Source organism: Lactuca virosa, chromosome 9, assembly GCF_052849685.1.
Source record: "Lactuca virosa cultivar CGN04683 chromosome 9, Lactuca_virosa_CGN04683_v6, whole genome shotgun sequence".
Lineage (NCBI taxonomy): Eukaryota > Viridiplantae > Streptophyta > Magnoliopsida > Asterales > Asteraceae > Lactuca > Lactuca virosa.
In genome coordinates this window covers 159,020,371-159,035,852 of record NC_136434.1, presented here as the reverse complement: position 1 = coordinate 159,035,852, position 15,482 = coordinate 159,020,371, and positions in this window count along the sequence as shown.

The following is a 15,482-nucleotide window of genomic DNA, read 5'->3' as shown; positions in this document are numbered from 1 at the left end:
TCGGAAGGAATATATGTCTGATGGCAAGACAAACGGTTGAATGTGATGAAGGGTATTGGTCTTCTGGGTCAGAAGATGAAGATGATGATGCTGAACCTCACTATTGCTACATGGCGACCAACGATCCACCAGGTCGAAGCATCGTTCAACAGGTAAAATCTATGATCTCTGATAATAATTTTGACTTGTCTCTCTGTCAACCTTATATGAACCAAATTCAAACAGATATGAACACCATCTATAAAGCCTATGAGTCTGCAATAGACGCGAATGAGAAGAAGGAGTGTGAGTTAAATCGTCTTAGGTTACGTTTCGAGGACAAAAAGTTCAAAATCGAGTCTTTAGAGCGTGAACTTGTAATGTTAAGCGATGAATGTATCATTTTGAAAGATAAATGTGAAATCACCTATTCCGAACGTAATGTTTTGATTTCTGATAATAAACGTCTTAATGCCAAAATAGATGCTTTGCATAATTCTGTTGACATGCTTGAAGCGGACATTCGGATGACTCATAACTTTCGTCATCCATGGTCTAAAGCACCAGGTCTTGGAAGTGAGTTTCCGAAACCAATTGCTTGTCCCCTGAAGGAATTGCAAAATTTGACATTTATGGGAGAGGTTCCGAACATCAAACATTCGGACACCCCTGTTTCTCCCTTGTCACCCCTTCCGGAGACTACAGACCATTTTGAGTCCCTAATTCCTGAGTTCAAACCAATTGTTGTCAAATGTCTTGATTCCACGAAAATTCCGCCTCTGACAAACCTGGACCTGAATCGGACCACTGAATTTCATTATAGTCTCCCAAATTGCATAGACCATGTTCCTAGAAGCAATCACACTAACAATTGTGTTGTTGAAGAAATTCCTACCCTGACAACTGATACCTCTGAGTTTGTATGGGCATCCTTAGATGATAAAGTTGGAAAATCAAGCAGTGTCTCCTCTGATTCTTGCGAATCAGATTCCTTAGTTGTCTCAAAAACTAAGTTGGTTCCCATTACTCCTAAGTTTGATAATCCATCCGCAGGACAAACCTCAAAGTCTCACACTAAGAGAAAACCAATGCTGAATAGGAAGGATATTGTAGATCCCAAAGTAGAAGCTAGAAATGCACTTAAGAAGGAAGTGAAGACTAGACAAAATTCCAGGTTCATTGCCAACTCCAAACCAAATGTATCCAGGAACTCTCATGCATCAACTCATAGTCAAAACTCCTTTGCTCCCACTAAGATCCTCAAAAGACCTTCCATATCTCATAGTCATGTAGAGCCTAAGAAAGTAGAGAATTCTACTCAGCCCAAAACTCGTGTGAATGTCACAACACTCCAAAACACCCCTCCTCGGACAAATTCATCTGTTTTTATTGCAAAATCTGATGGCACAATTTTTAAACCAAATCTTTCAAAACCAAATGTGTCATCAAGAAAATCCACAAATGAAAAGAAAACCTCTTCTTCAAAATCTTTAAAGAAAAATTTTGTGTGGAAAATCAAAACTCCCATTGATGAAAAACCAATTCCGGAAGTGACAAATGTTACCAACACTCCGGAAGTCAAAAGTCCAAAGCAGACTATTCCGAAACTCCAAGTCATTAAATATAACTACTGGATAGATGAAAAGACATTAGCCTTTTGTCTGTTTCCAAAAGATTCAAAGAATTCCACTCAGAAACACAAAGTTGTTCCAAAATCACAATCAAAGTCCAAAGCCCGTGCCTATGTCCCAAAGTCTAATTCGGAGCCTAAAAACTCCATTAATCACTAATTTTGCAGGCACTTTGTGCTTCGGAGCAAGAAACAATATGGTATATTGATAGTGCTTGCTCCATGCACATGATGGGGCAGAAAGATTTTCTGCGAGACTTAAAGCTTACTCCAAATGCTGGTTACGTAACATATGGAAACAACTCAAATTCTCAAATTCGTGGTTATGGAATACTCACCAATGGAAATTTCTCTATCTCAAATGTGGCTTATGTAGCTGATCTGAAACACAATTTGATAAGTGTTCCTCAGCTCATTGATTCAAATCGTCGTGTGGAATTTTGAAAAAAGTACAGCTATGTAATGACCGAAGATCGGAAAGAGTGTTTAATCAAGTCACTTCGCAACAAGAACATGTACCCGCTCGACATCAGCATGATTATTGGCAAACCGCAACTCTGCCTTCTTTCCAATGCTATTCCTGACGTCAGTTGGTTATGGCACCGAAGGCTCGCTCATCTAAACTTTCGGTACATGAATGATCTTGTATCTGGCGAAATGGTAAGAGGTTTACCTCTTCTCAAATTCGAAAATGATCATTTATGTGCTGCTTTTGAGTGTGGTAAGCAATCAAAGAAGGGTCATCCTGTTATCATTGAAAAATCCATTTCGGAACCATTGGAGCTTCTACACATTGATCTTTGTGGACCATCCACTATAGAAAGTCTTCATCACAAGAAATACATTCTGGTGGTTGTTGATGATTTTACATGGTTCCTTGGGTCTTCTTCCTTCGGCTGAAATCCGAAATAGCCTCAAAGCTCATCAATTTTATCAAGGGAATAGAAGTTCTCATCAAACTCCCAGTTAGGAGAATCCGAAGTGACAATGCCTCAGAATTCACTAATTCCACCATTGAAAAGTTTCTCACCGAAAAAGGAATTGATCACAACTTCTCAGCTCATTATACCCCACAACAAAATGGTGTAGTCGCACGACGAAATAGAACTCTTGTTGAAGCGGCTCGATCCATGCTGAGCTTCGCAAACCTGCCACTCTACCTTTGGGCTGAAGCAATATCTACTGCCTGCTTCACTCAAAATCGGAGTATCATCAATCGACGCCTCAACATGATACCGTACGAAGCAATGAATGGTCGGAAGCCATCAATCTCATTTCTACATGTCTTCGGATGCAGGTGCTTCATCAAGAACAACCGAGATCAGCTTACCAAGTTTCAACCTAAAGCTGATGAAGCCATCTTCCTTGGGTACTCCTCCAATCGAAAGCTTACAGAGTTCTTAACCGGAGAACTTGTGTTCTTGAAGAAAGCTTTGATGTTACTTTCGATGACAACTTTGTCCGGAATTCTGGCCCAACTCACATCACCACCCACATCATGGAGTCCGATGCTCCTCCGCCAGGATTTCCGAACCCTCAAACTACCCTAGAAGTTGATTTTGAAACACTTTTTCGTCCTTCCGAAACAACTCTTGATTCGGAATCTCGATCAAGACCAAACCCCATTCCAATCCCTATTACGGAAGTTCCTGTCACACAAAACGCCTCCGGTCCGATCCCAGGCCTCCCTCCATTTGATTCCGAACCATTTCAACCTTCTCAGGTTGAGGGGGAGAATGCTCATCCCTCTCTTGAATCAAATGTGGATGGCTTCCAAGATACAGCTGCTGAGTTCGATGAATCTAATCCTCTCAACAATGATGAAAATGAAAATTTCTTTGAGTTTCCTTCTGATGATGATGTCAATCTCTCTGGTTCAGAAGTTCAGGGGGAGCATCATCCCAACATTCAAACCATTCAGGGGGAGCAAATCAATTCCATTGTTGATATAGGATCAACTGCTGCACAAGAACTACCACGATTACATGATTGGACCAAGGATCATCCTCCGAACCAAGTAATCGGTAACCCCAATGCTGGTGTAAAGACTCGTTCTGCTACAAGTGTCCAAAATGAATGCCATTTTTCAGCATTTATATCCATGGTTGAACCCAAATCCATCAAGGAAGCATTGGAGCATGCTGACTGGATTACAACCATGTAAGAAGAACTGGCTGAATTTGACCGAAATGAAGTTTGGACTCTCGTGCCACCTTCTCAGAATCATCCCATTGTCGGCACAAGATGGGTATTTCGCAACAAGCTAGATGACGCAGGAGTTATTATTCGCAATAAGGCAAGACTGGTGGCAAAAGGATTTACTCAGATTGAAGGCCTCGACTACGATGAGATCATTGCTCCGGTTGCACGTCTTGAAGCTATCAGAATCTTTCTTGCTTATGCTGCTCACAATGGCTTCAAAGTTTACCAAATGGATGTTAAGAGTGCATTTCTTAACGGTGAACTTGACACTGAAGTGTACCTTCAACAGCCCCCCCAGATTTATTAATCTCTCCTTTCCGAACCACTGTTACAAACTCCGGAAGGCTGTCTACGGACTCAAGCAAGCTCCTCGGGCATGGTACGAGACCCTAACTTGATTTTCTCAAACGCTATGGTTTTCAAAGAGGTATTCTAGACCCCACTCTATTCCGAAGATCAAATGGTAAGCATCTCATGCTAGTGCATATTTATGTGGATGACATCATCTTTGGATCTACGGACCCATCTATGGTTGCTGACTTTGCTAAACTTATGATCAATCGATTCCAAATGAGCATGAATCGGGAGTTAAGCTTCTTTCTTGGTCTTCAAGTCAAACAGACTAACAGAGGAATTTTCATTCACCAAGAGAAGTACATTTCGGAACTCCTTAAGAAATACTCAATGGACACCTGTGCCTCTGCAAAGGTACCAATGGGCTTCGGACACAAGATCTTTGTCGACCATTCCAGTGTTCCTGTTGATGAAAAGAAGTATCGTGGAATGATTGGATCTCTACTCTATCTCACAGCAAGTCGTCCAGATATAATGTTTTCCACATGCCTATGTGCCAGATTTAAAGTCAACCCAAAGATGTCCCGTCTTTTGGCTGTGAAACAAAATTTCCGATACCTTAAAGGTACCAAGTGTCTCGGAATCTGGTATCCAGCAAATGAGAGCTTCCTACTTCAAGCTTATTCAGATTCAAACTATGGTGGTCTTCAACTTAATAGAAAAAGCACTTCGGGTGGCTGTCAATTCTTAGGTGGTCGTTTGGTCAGCTGGTCATCCAAGAAACAGAACTGCATTGCACTCTCTACAGCCGAAGCGGAATACATAGTTGCTGCCAGCTGTACATCTCAAGTTCTGTGGATGAAATCTCAACTCCCAGATTATGGTTACCGCTTTCAATTCGTTCCTATCTATTGTGACTCTCAAAGTGCCATTGCGATTTCTCACAATCCAATTCAACACTCAATGACCAAGCACATCGATATAAGGTACCATTTCATAAAAGATCATGTACTTAATGGTAACATTGAACTCATTTTTGTTCCATCTGACGATGAGATTGCTGATGTCTTTAACAAGGAATTAGACGAAACCAAATTCAATGGTTTTCTGAACAAGATGGGTATGATGATATCGGATCCTCAGTTCTTTCAAGAGACTTGTTCTCTTTGATAGACGTATTTGAAAGAAACCTAGTTCCGATCTCAAAATATTTTCATCTCGGAACTACTTTCTCTCGGAATACATAGGATCATTTTACTTGTCTTTATTTCTGACATTCACTTGAGTTTTTAAGTTGTACAGTTCATTCTGATTGTTTGCTATTCTAAGTCCACATTGTCACCATATTCGATTGTCATCTCGGAATATACTTCATAATGGCGTTCCGGAATTCCACTCCGGAAAAGGTATTACATTATGTGCTCCAGATTTTTCAAATGCACACCGGAACTTTCTAAATGTGCTCCGGAATTTCCAAATCACTCCGGAAGGTTTCCCAAATTTTTCTCCAGAATCCTCAAATCTCACAATTATGTTCCGGAACCATTTTCAAATCTACTTCGGAATTTCTTCAAAATTACCATTCCGGAATTTTCGAAAATAAACTGAGTATCTGCTCCGGAATTTTCAAACAAGTTAAACTCTTGCTCCTAAATCAAAATTTGCTCCGGAATATTTTCGTTTTCCGGACCTCTTTTCATAACAAGTATGTTCCGGAACTCAACTCTTTATCCTCCGGATCATACTCAGTCTGGAAAAGCTCATCCAGAATATCAAAGGATAATAAGGTGAAACGTTTTCAGTCTCAACGATTACTTTTTATGATGATCCTATCCTATTTACCTCGATTGTCGTGACACGATTGCACGCCCCCGTAAAGGTATCCATCGAATCGCCGGTTCCGTTTTCCATTTCTAACCACACAAACCTTAACCTTTCACCTCCCATGTCCAATCAACCTCTCCTTCATTAAATGCGACCCATTTTATGTTCGGATCCTAATCATCACTTTTCTGACCCGACGCATTTACCTTACCTATATATACCCATTTAAAACCCCCTTTTACCTCTTTACGCTCTCAAAACCCTCAATGTCCAAATTCTCTCAACTGTTCTTCGTGTTCTTCAAGAACTTATAGCCTGCAACAATGGCGTCTTCTCAAGAACCCACACCAACTGCTCAAATCCCAAAGAAGTCCATTGCAAAGAAGAAGTCTTTCAAAGGTTCCTCTTCCTCTGCTGATCAAGAACCATTCTTGAGAGACACTACCCAGTTGTTCTCTCTCAACCCACTGGACTACGATAAATCAATCAGGGTTATGATCGAGTTCATCGAAAATCACCCTATCTCCGTTCCACTTACCAAAATCCCTGAACCTCCACTACCACTTCATTATCTTCATCGAGCTTTTACCAGTATCAGGTTAAACGATGGTGCATTGGAAACCACCATCCTTGGAGATAGAACTGTTCCCATTTACAAATCGACCTTCCTCAAGGCGATTGGTGTAAAGGCAAATCCCAAGGGTTTAAAGGTTGTTGAATCAATGTCTGAAGAGTTTCAGACGTTTCTGAACTACATTGGCTATACACAAGACTACAAGGCCAAGGATTTTTAGAAGTCTGCTGTTTCCGGACTTTGGACTGTTCTTATGTACCTCATAATCAGAGGGTTTCCGGAATTTGGACTGTTCTTATCGACCTTCCTCAAGGCGATTGGCTCAATGTCGTCTTCAACATCTACTCCAGACGCGAGAATGATGTTGATCTTTCGGAAGTCTTGTGGCAAGACTTCTGCATGTTTGCTACCAAGAGGAAGCCGAATGAAATTTCAAGCCCTAGGTTCTGGGCACTGACGCTTCAACAAGTATTCAAGGAGCTTTCGGAACCGCTTCCGGTCAACACCATCCCTCCGGAGGTATGTGTTACTTTTAAACTTGTAAAGGCTTATAGGATTCCGAACCAATCCTCATTTGGTCCAGTCAGACGCCTTCCGGACCATATGTTGGCCCTCATTCCTTCCGAATCCCTTTACTTAAAACAACATCTAGAGACTTCGGTTGTATTCGACCCAACACAACCTACCCCTGTCTCAGTTGAGCCTATTTCGGAAGAGGCCAAACCTGCTAAGTCCGGACCGAAAATTAAAAAGACAGCAAAGCGAAAGGCTTCTCCCACAAAGCCCTCAACCAAAAAGAAAGCCAAAGTTGGTACTTCCTCTCAACAGGAAGGCACCCATGACATTCCGGCTGATTTTGGCCGTCTGCACATCCCACTTGCCCACTCATCCGAGGCACCCCTCAATGTTTCAAAATCACAAGCACACACTCACGCGGAGTCTCCACACAATCCACCCTCACCCTCCCAAAAGGGTGATGCCGGTGTTGCACATAGTTCCTTGCAGCCCCCTGGAACAAACCCACGAGTCACCTTTGATGATCCCATTGTTTCTTCAACACGCACACACTCCGGAACCCCTGTTCCGGACCCCAAGCTTTCCGGAGAAGGAGTTGTGCCTCTGACTTCGGAAGCCTCAACTGGTCTGATACCTGGAAGGAGTACAGGACGACCATGTGCTAATGATCCACTTTGGGACGATTATGTTAACAGGGCCGCATCTAAACGTCCGGATCTCACTCGAGCTCAAGTGGAGTCCACGCTCATTTCCATGAGGAACAGGGCTATCTAAAGCAACTTGCCCTATGTTCCTCCCACTGACATTGATGCTATCAATTAGCTCACTTCGGAACTGCCCCCCACTACTACTCATCAAAGTGTTTTCCACACCGATCCGGAAGAAGAGATCTCTGAAGAAATCATGCTGGATGAAGATGCAAAAACCCTTCTGGATGCACATCTTATGACTTCAGTTCACCACCAATCCAAGGCATCCGCATCCAAGTCTGCTTATGACTTCGGATCCTCATCCTCTACCACTCCGGACGGCGGTTCAAACTCTAAACTTCAAGAAGATGATGTTGCAACCAAACCGGGTCCTTCCACCAATCCTTCATTCAATCAATCTCCTCCGCAACACTCTGATTCCGATTCTGAATCATCTGCGGGTGACTATGTTGACCCCTTTGCTCTGCTGGAAATCCGCACCAATGTCTCCGACATTATGAAGAAAGTGTCCTCTGTGGAGACATCCGTAACAGAGCTGAACACTAAATTGGATCAAAAAGTCTTCGCACTTGATGCCAAACTCTCCAGTCACTCTCCTAACAGTCCGGACCCTCTGCTGCGGAACGGGAAGCTCAACTCGATCAGCTGATCTCCCTCCGGCTCAAGCACACAATCGAGGAAGTTGACACCAAATACGACATCTTGGTGGAGCATTATCTCAACACCATCACTTCCATGCTCAAGGTTCATGATGACCTGGTGTCTGCTACCAACGACCTCATTAAGAAGACTCACATTCGTCATGAGAAGCAAATTCAAAGGATGGAGCAGGAGATCCGGAAGAAGGATGAGATGAATATGATTATTCAACAAGTCCTCAGCAAACTTCTTCGCTCAACTTGGAACATTGTTGATGTTCCAAACAGGAAGTTCGATGAGATGATTGCTATCCTCAGCAGCACATTTAAACATCTCTCTGATCAAGCCCCCACGGCCGAAGCCTACGATACTCTCTCTCTTCAGCTTACCACAGGACTTCAGAAAGTCTTCTCCAAATTTGATGATCTGAAAGAGACCTTGCAGCTTGCACCGGTTCAGAAATTCACCGATGCAAGAGGGGGAGAAGGCCCGAGCAAACCATGGAAACCCGCCTCAGAATTTGTACTCCGGGATGAACATCTGGATTCCGACGAAGACGTTCAAATTGTCTCCGGAATTCTAGGGATCACTGAAGGTGACGGAAGTGAAGATGAAGATATATACGTTCCGGATAAAGCTCCCAAAGGAGTTGTTGGTCTTCAAGCTCCAAAATTGACCATTCCGAAGGAGATGACTGAAGAACAAAAGAGAATATGGTCTGCAGTCTCCTGGTCATCCTCTCTTCCGAGTGCTTTTGAAAGTACTGTCAAAATGGCTACGACAAAATCCTTCCTCACCGCTCAAGCCTTCCGAGCCACTCCTTCAGTTTAGCCTCCCATTCCGAAACCCAAAGTTGCTCCAATTGACCAGGACTCTCCCCTCCGGATCCCTGATGACATTCCAGAGGAACCACTTCCAAATCCCACTCCGGAATTTACAATTAACGAAAACATGAAGCTGATCATCTCTGCACTTCAAAGAGACAAAGGGAAGAAGCCTATGACCGCTGAACAACAAGCCCTTCACTCTGGACCTCCTCTCAAGCAAAAACATGGATGGTCTCAGGAGTAAATAAATCAGGCACTAGAGGACAACATCCGGATCCAAGCTCTGAAAGACAATCCTGATCCGATGCGTGACATCTCTCCTCTCTACCGTGAAGGCATTCTTAAGGCTCAGGAAATCGTTTCGTGCCTCTATTACGAATTTCCTTCCAATGATGCTGATCAACTGGATCTTCCTCTCTCTCCTTACAGTAAATTCTAAACCAAATTTGCTCTGCTTCACCCAACTGACAATCCGAAAGTGATCATCCGGACGGAGCGAGAAAGGCTCAAAACCTTCTATACTAAGAACGCTCAACCCTTCAAGGAAGTGTGGACAAGGAAGAGGATCACTAAAGTTCAAGGCTTCGGAAGAAAGATATTGGTGAAATTTGAGCTGAACTGTCCCTTATTCCGTTTCCACCTACTCCGGAACAAGCCAACTCCCCGGATCATTACTGATGCTTACTTTAGAGAAAATTAGAAGGATGACATCAGTATGGGTGCTTACCACGCAACTCTCAGCTTTCTAAAAGATTATGTTGCTGAGTTCCGCCGATGTGACTACGAGCTTGCACACCTCTACGGAAAAGAACAATTCGTTGCCAAGATTGACTTCGTTCTTCTAGAAGCCGAAGTTCTTGCTGATGGTCCAATTGAAGAATCGGTTCTAGGGTTTGTCTTCACCACAAGGAAAACAAACAAAAAGGACTGCTTCCGAGTCCTTGACAAACATCTAGTTCCGACGAAGGCCCTGAAGAAGTTCATATCCCGAGCGTCCAAGTCTGATGCTCCGGAACAGGTCAAGGAAAAGTTTGTAAGTCACCTGGCATGGTACATTGCAGTGCGAGAATGGTTGTTCAGAGCCTACACCTTCATCAAGGAAGAAATGAACTAAGCTTGCCGGATTGCTAAGTTCACTTAGGGGGAGATTGTTGGAACCTGAAAGTGAACCTCTAGCAATCCTAAGTCCTATTCCAAAGTGTGTGACTTCCGAAGTGAAGAGTGGTCCGGAACCTGTCCGGACCAAGTAAGAAGATGAGAAGAATGAAGGCATTCCGGAGCTGATCCTCATATCCGGAATGCATGCTTATCTGGAACATCTATGTTTTGTCTTTTGTTCATTTATTACTTTTGTCTTGTTATTGATTTAACGTTTCATAGGACTTAGTCTATAGTTGTATTTGGACAATCAGCATGTCAGATTTATCTCTTTTGTCCGGTCCTATGTAAACACTTGGGTTAATTCGCTGTAACATTCACTCCTATATAAAGGAGCATTCAATACAAGTCAACTACGGATCTTTCATTCACTTTTGGCATCTTTACTAAGTTCATTAAAACATTATTCTTGTTCTTCATTTATTATCTTTACTTTGATCATTTACTCTCTCATTCTTCACTTATCGTCTTGATCATTTGTTGAATATTCTATCTAAGAATTGACTGGTCGTTCCAAGCTAGACTTGAACTATTGTTAGCAAGCAGACATTGATCTTAAGCATTCACTCAAGGTTTGAGTTCTCAAACCTTGTCCCTGCGCATCGATCTTGTTCTCACAGTATCCGCAATATGGAAGTTGCTCACAGGAGGGACAATGAGGCTTTGCAGCAATAGCTAGTTGTAACCCTATCCAAAGTCATAGAACTCCGAGCACGCCAGACAGTGTATGAACGACACTTCCTTGAGGTAGAGCGTCAGCTGGCTGGATTGAGGGTTCGTCGGAGGAGTGCCCGTCGCTAGTAGGAGATGCTCTGCTCATCCTTTCTTTTGGTTTAAGGAATAACCTTCTTATCTATGCTCTAAGTAGCACTTTTCCCTGTAAATATTCCTGTACTTCAAGTACTGTTGCTAGGTGTCTATACTGTCAAAATTTTCTTGTTGTGGTTTGATGTAAGACCTACTTCTAGGTAAGTTTTCCCGAACTTGTTACATCTATAATGCCAATATTATTGACAGACATCTAGTCTTTTGGGAAATCATTATCCAAGTGCTTTCATCATTCTACAGTTAGATATCTATTTCAATCATACTCTCATCTGTTTTGTTGGGCTATGGATACTTAGTCCATGGATCACTCTCATTATACTCACAATTGATTCTTACTATCATCTTCATCTTTGTAAACTTTTAGTTGAAAGATTCCTCCACGCCGAACACCGAGACGCAATCCACCGATAACTCCTACTCAACCACCACCTCCTCCACAATAGAATTCGGCAGCTATCCAAGCTGCAGTGGCTGCGGCTGTTTCAGCAGCCTTAGCCCAATTTGGTGCTAGTGGTACTAGCGGAAGTGGAACAACAGTTCATTCCACTCATGATGATGCTCCAGTGCGCTCTAGAGAGTGCTCGTATAGGGACTTCACCAACTGCAAACCCAGGACCTTTAACAGGACTGGCAGAATCATTGCCCTCTCGCAATGGTTTGAGAAAACAAAATCGATCTTCGAGATCTGTTCCTGTCCGGAAGGGAGCAAAGTTAAATTTGCTGCCTGCACCTTCGCGGACCGAGCCCTGACATGGTGGAATAGCCATGTCAAGTCGCTAACTCTAATAGTGGCTAAGGCTATGGGCTGGGAAGCTCTGAAGGAGCTCATGATCGAGGAGTACTGCCCGAGGGGCGAAGTTCAGAAACTTGAACAGGAACTCTGGAGCCTAACCATGAAGGGCTCCGACATAGTGGCATATACTGCCAGATTCAGCGATTTGGTGGCACTATGTCCAGGAATAGTCCCTACTAAGGGAAAGAAGATAGAGAGGTATATCTGGGGGCTGGTGCCTCCATTTCAGGGGAATGTTTTAGCTTCAAACCCAGCTACCTTCGACAGTGCCAAACGATTGGCACAGCGGCTCATCGACCATGGAGTCCGTACCCCGACAACAACAACAACCCTAGCCATCTCAGAACCATACAAAGCCGCGTACAACAAGCGGAAGTTCTGGGATAACAAGAAAAATAAAGTGGCGCATAATTCTGCCAAAAAGCAGCAGGTCGTGGTTGTTCATGCTGCGATAACACCTACTGCTACTGCGCCGATGAAGGAGTATGCTGGGAGCTTGCCCAAGTGCAACAAGTGCAGCTTCCACCACACTGGACCCTGGCAGGAAATGCAGTGCGCTAACTGCAACAAGAAAGGGCACACTGCCCGTTTCTGCAAATCCCCGGAAAGCCCAATCAACCAAGTCCCCGACATTGGTGTGGGCCAGGCTTGCAATGGATGTGGCGAGGTAGGCCACTACAAGAGGAACTTCCCGAAGGCAGGGAATGCCGGCGGAGTGGGAAGAGTTTTGGCTATAAGACATGAGGAAGCAGTAGCCGACCCTACAATGGTCACTGGTACGTTTCTCCTCGATAACTCATATGCATGCATACTGTTTGATAGTGGAGCGGAGAGGAGTTTCGTGAACCAGAAATTTGCCCACTTACTTAAACAACAATCACGTACACTTAAAGAACCGTTCACTATAGAAATGTCTAACGAAAAGACAGAGAGCACTAGTTGTATATACATAGGATGCACCCTAACTCTAGATAGCCATTCATTTCCGATCGACCTCATTCCGGTCTCGATTAAAAGTTTCAACGTCATTATCAGCATGGATTGGTTGAGTTCTCATCATGCCGACATCATGTGTTATGAGAAAGCTGTACATCTAAATCTACCGTCTAGCGAAACCCTAGTGATCTTTGGTGACAAACCCGACACGACCTTCGTATCATCTCGAGCATACAAGCCCAGAAGTACTTACGAAAGGAATGTCATGCATTCCTTGCTCATGTTGTCGATATGATCCAAGAGACAAAAGACATAAAGAACATCCCAGAAGTACGCGACTTTCCTGACATCTTTCCAGAAGAACTACCAGGATTACCTCCGCAGCGTCAAGTCGAGTTCAGAATCGACTTAGTTCCAGGGGCTACCCCAGTAGCGAAATCTCCCTATCGTCTAGCACCAGCTGAGATGCAGGAGCTATCTGGTCAACTTAATGAATTGCTCAACAAGGGCTTTATTAGACCAAGCTTCTCACCATGGGGAGCACCGGTCGTTTTCGTGAAGAAGAAAGACGGATCGTTCCGTATGTGCATCGACTATAGAGAACTAAACAAACTTACCGTCAAGAATCGTTACCCTCTACCTCGCATAGACAACTTGTTCGACCAACTGCAAGGGGCGAATTACTTTTCAAAGATAGATCTGAGATCCGGGTATCACCAGTTACGAGTGCTAGAGGAGGATTTTCCTAAGACAGCCTTCCGAACTCATTAGGGACACTACGAGTTTGTAGTGATGCCATTCGGATTGACCAATGCACCCACAGTATTCATGGACTTAATGAATAGGGTGTGCCGTTCTTGATTGGATCAGTTCGTCATTGTGTTCATCGATGACATACTTATCTACTCTTGAAGTAAGGAGGAGCATAGTCAACATTTACGTCAAGTCTTAGAAACGTTACGATTAGAGAAGCTCTACGCGAAGTTCTCTAAGTGTGAATTTTGGATTCGAAGAGTCGAATTCTTGGGTTACGTTGTTAGTGAAGAGGGAATTCACGTGGACCCTTCCAAAATAAAGGCCATTGAGAACTGGTCAGCACCGAAGACGCCTACAGAAATTCGTCAATTTCTAGGCCTCGCTGGCTACTATCTCAGGTTCATTCAGAACTTCTCTGGGATCGCGAAACTGCTTACAACATTGACCCAGAAAGGCGTGGCCTTTGACTAGGAAGAGAAACAAGAGAAAGCGTTCCAAACGCTGAAGCGAGCCTTATGCAGCGCACCGATACTATCCCTCCCAGAAGGGATAGAAGACTTCGTGGTTTATTGCGATGCATCTAACCAAGGGCTTGGCTGTGTTCTGATGCAACGAGGTAAGGTGATCGCCTATGCCTCAAGACAACTGAAGACACATGAAGTCAACTACACCACACACGACCTTGAGTTAGGAGCAGTGGTTTTATCTTTGAAAATACGGAGACACTACCTGTATGGTACAAACAACACTATCTTTACAGACCACAAGAGCCTTCAACACATATTCGACCAGAAGGAGCTTAATATGAGACAACGACGGTGGGTCGAGCTACTCAATGACTACGAATGCGAAATTCGTTATCATCCTGGCAAAGCCAACGTAGTAGCTGACGCCCTAAGTCGGAAAGAATACTCTGGTCGTAGAGTCAAATCATTGACTATGACTATCCATTCACACTTGTCCATACAAATTAAGGAGGCTCAACTTGAAGCCTTAAAACCTGAAAATATGGTGGGTGAATCCCTGAGAGGGATGGATAAAAACTTGGAAGTCAAGGGTGGCAGAGCCTTATATCTCATGGATCGGATCTGGACACTGAGAGACGATGGTTTTAGGGACTTGGTCATGACCGAGGCACACAACACTCAATATTCCGTCCACCCAGGTTCAGATAAGATGTATCTAGATCTTAAAAAGTTATACTGGTGGCGTAACATGAAAGCAACGATTGCTACCTTCGTGAGCAAGTGCCTTACTTGCGCCAAGGTTAAGGTCGAATACCAGAAACCCTCAGGTTTACTTCAACAACTGGAGATACCTAAATAGAAGTGGGATCGGATCACGACGGACTTCATAACCAAGTTTCCCAAGACAACGGGTGGTCTTGATACCATTTGGTTGATCATAGACAGGTTAACAAAGTCCGCACACTTCCTACCTATCGAAGAAAATGACAAGATGGAGAAACTAACTAGAACATACATTAGGGAGATCGTACGACTGCATGGTATTCCCATATCCATTTTCTCTGATAGAGATAGTAGATTCACTTCACGATTCTGGTAGTCGCTACAAGGTTCCCTAGGAACTAGGATGGACATGAGTATAGCCTACCATCCGCAAACCGACAGCCAAAGTGAGAGGACTCTTCAAACCTTGGAAGATATGTTGCGAGCCTTTGTGATAGACTTTGGGAAGGCATGGGATACTCATTTACCTCTTGTCGAGTTTTCCTACAATAGTAGTTATCACACGAGCATAAAGGCTGCTCCAGTTGAATCCCTCTATGGCCGAAAGTGCAGATCCCCTCTGTGTT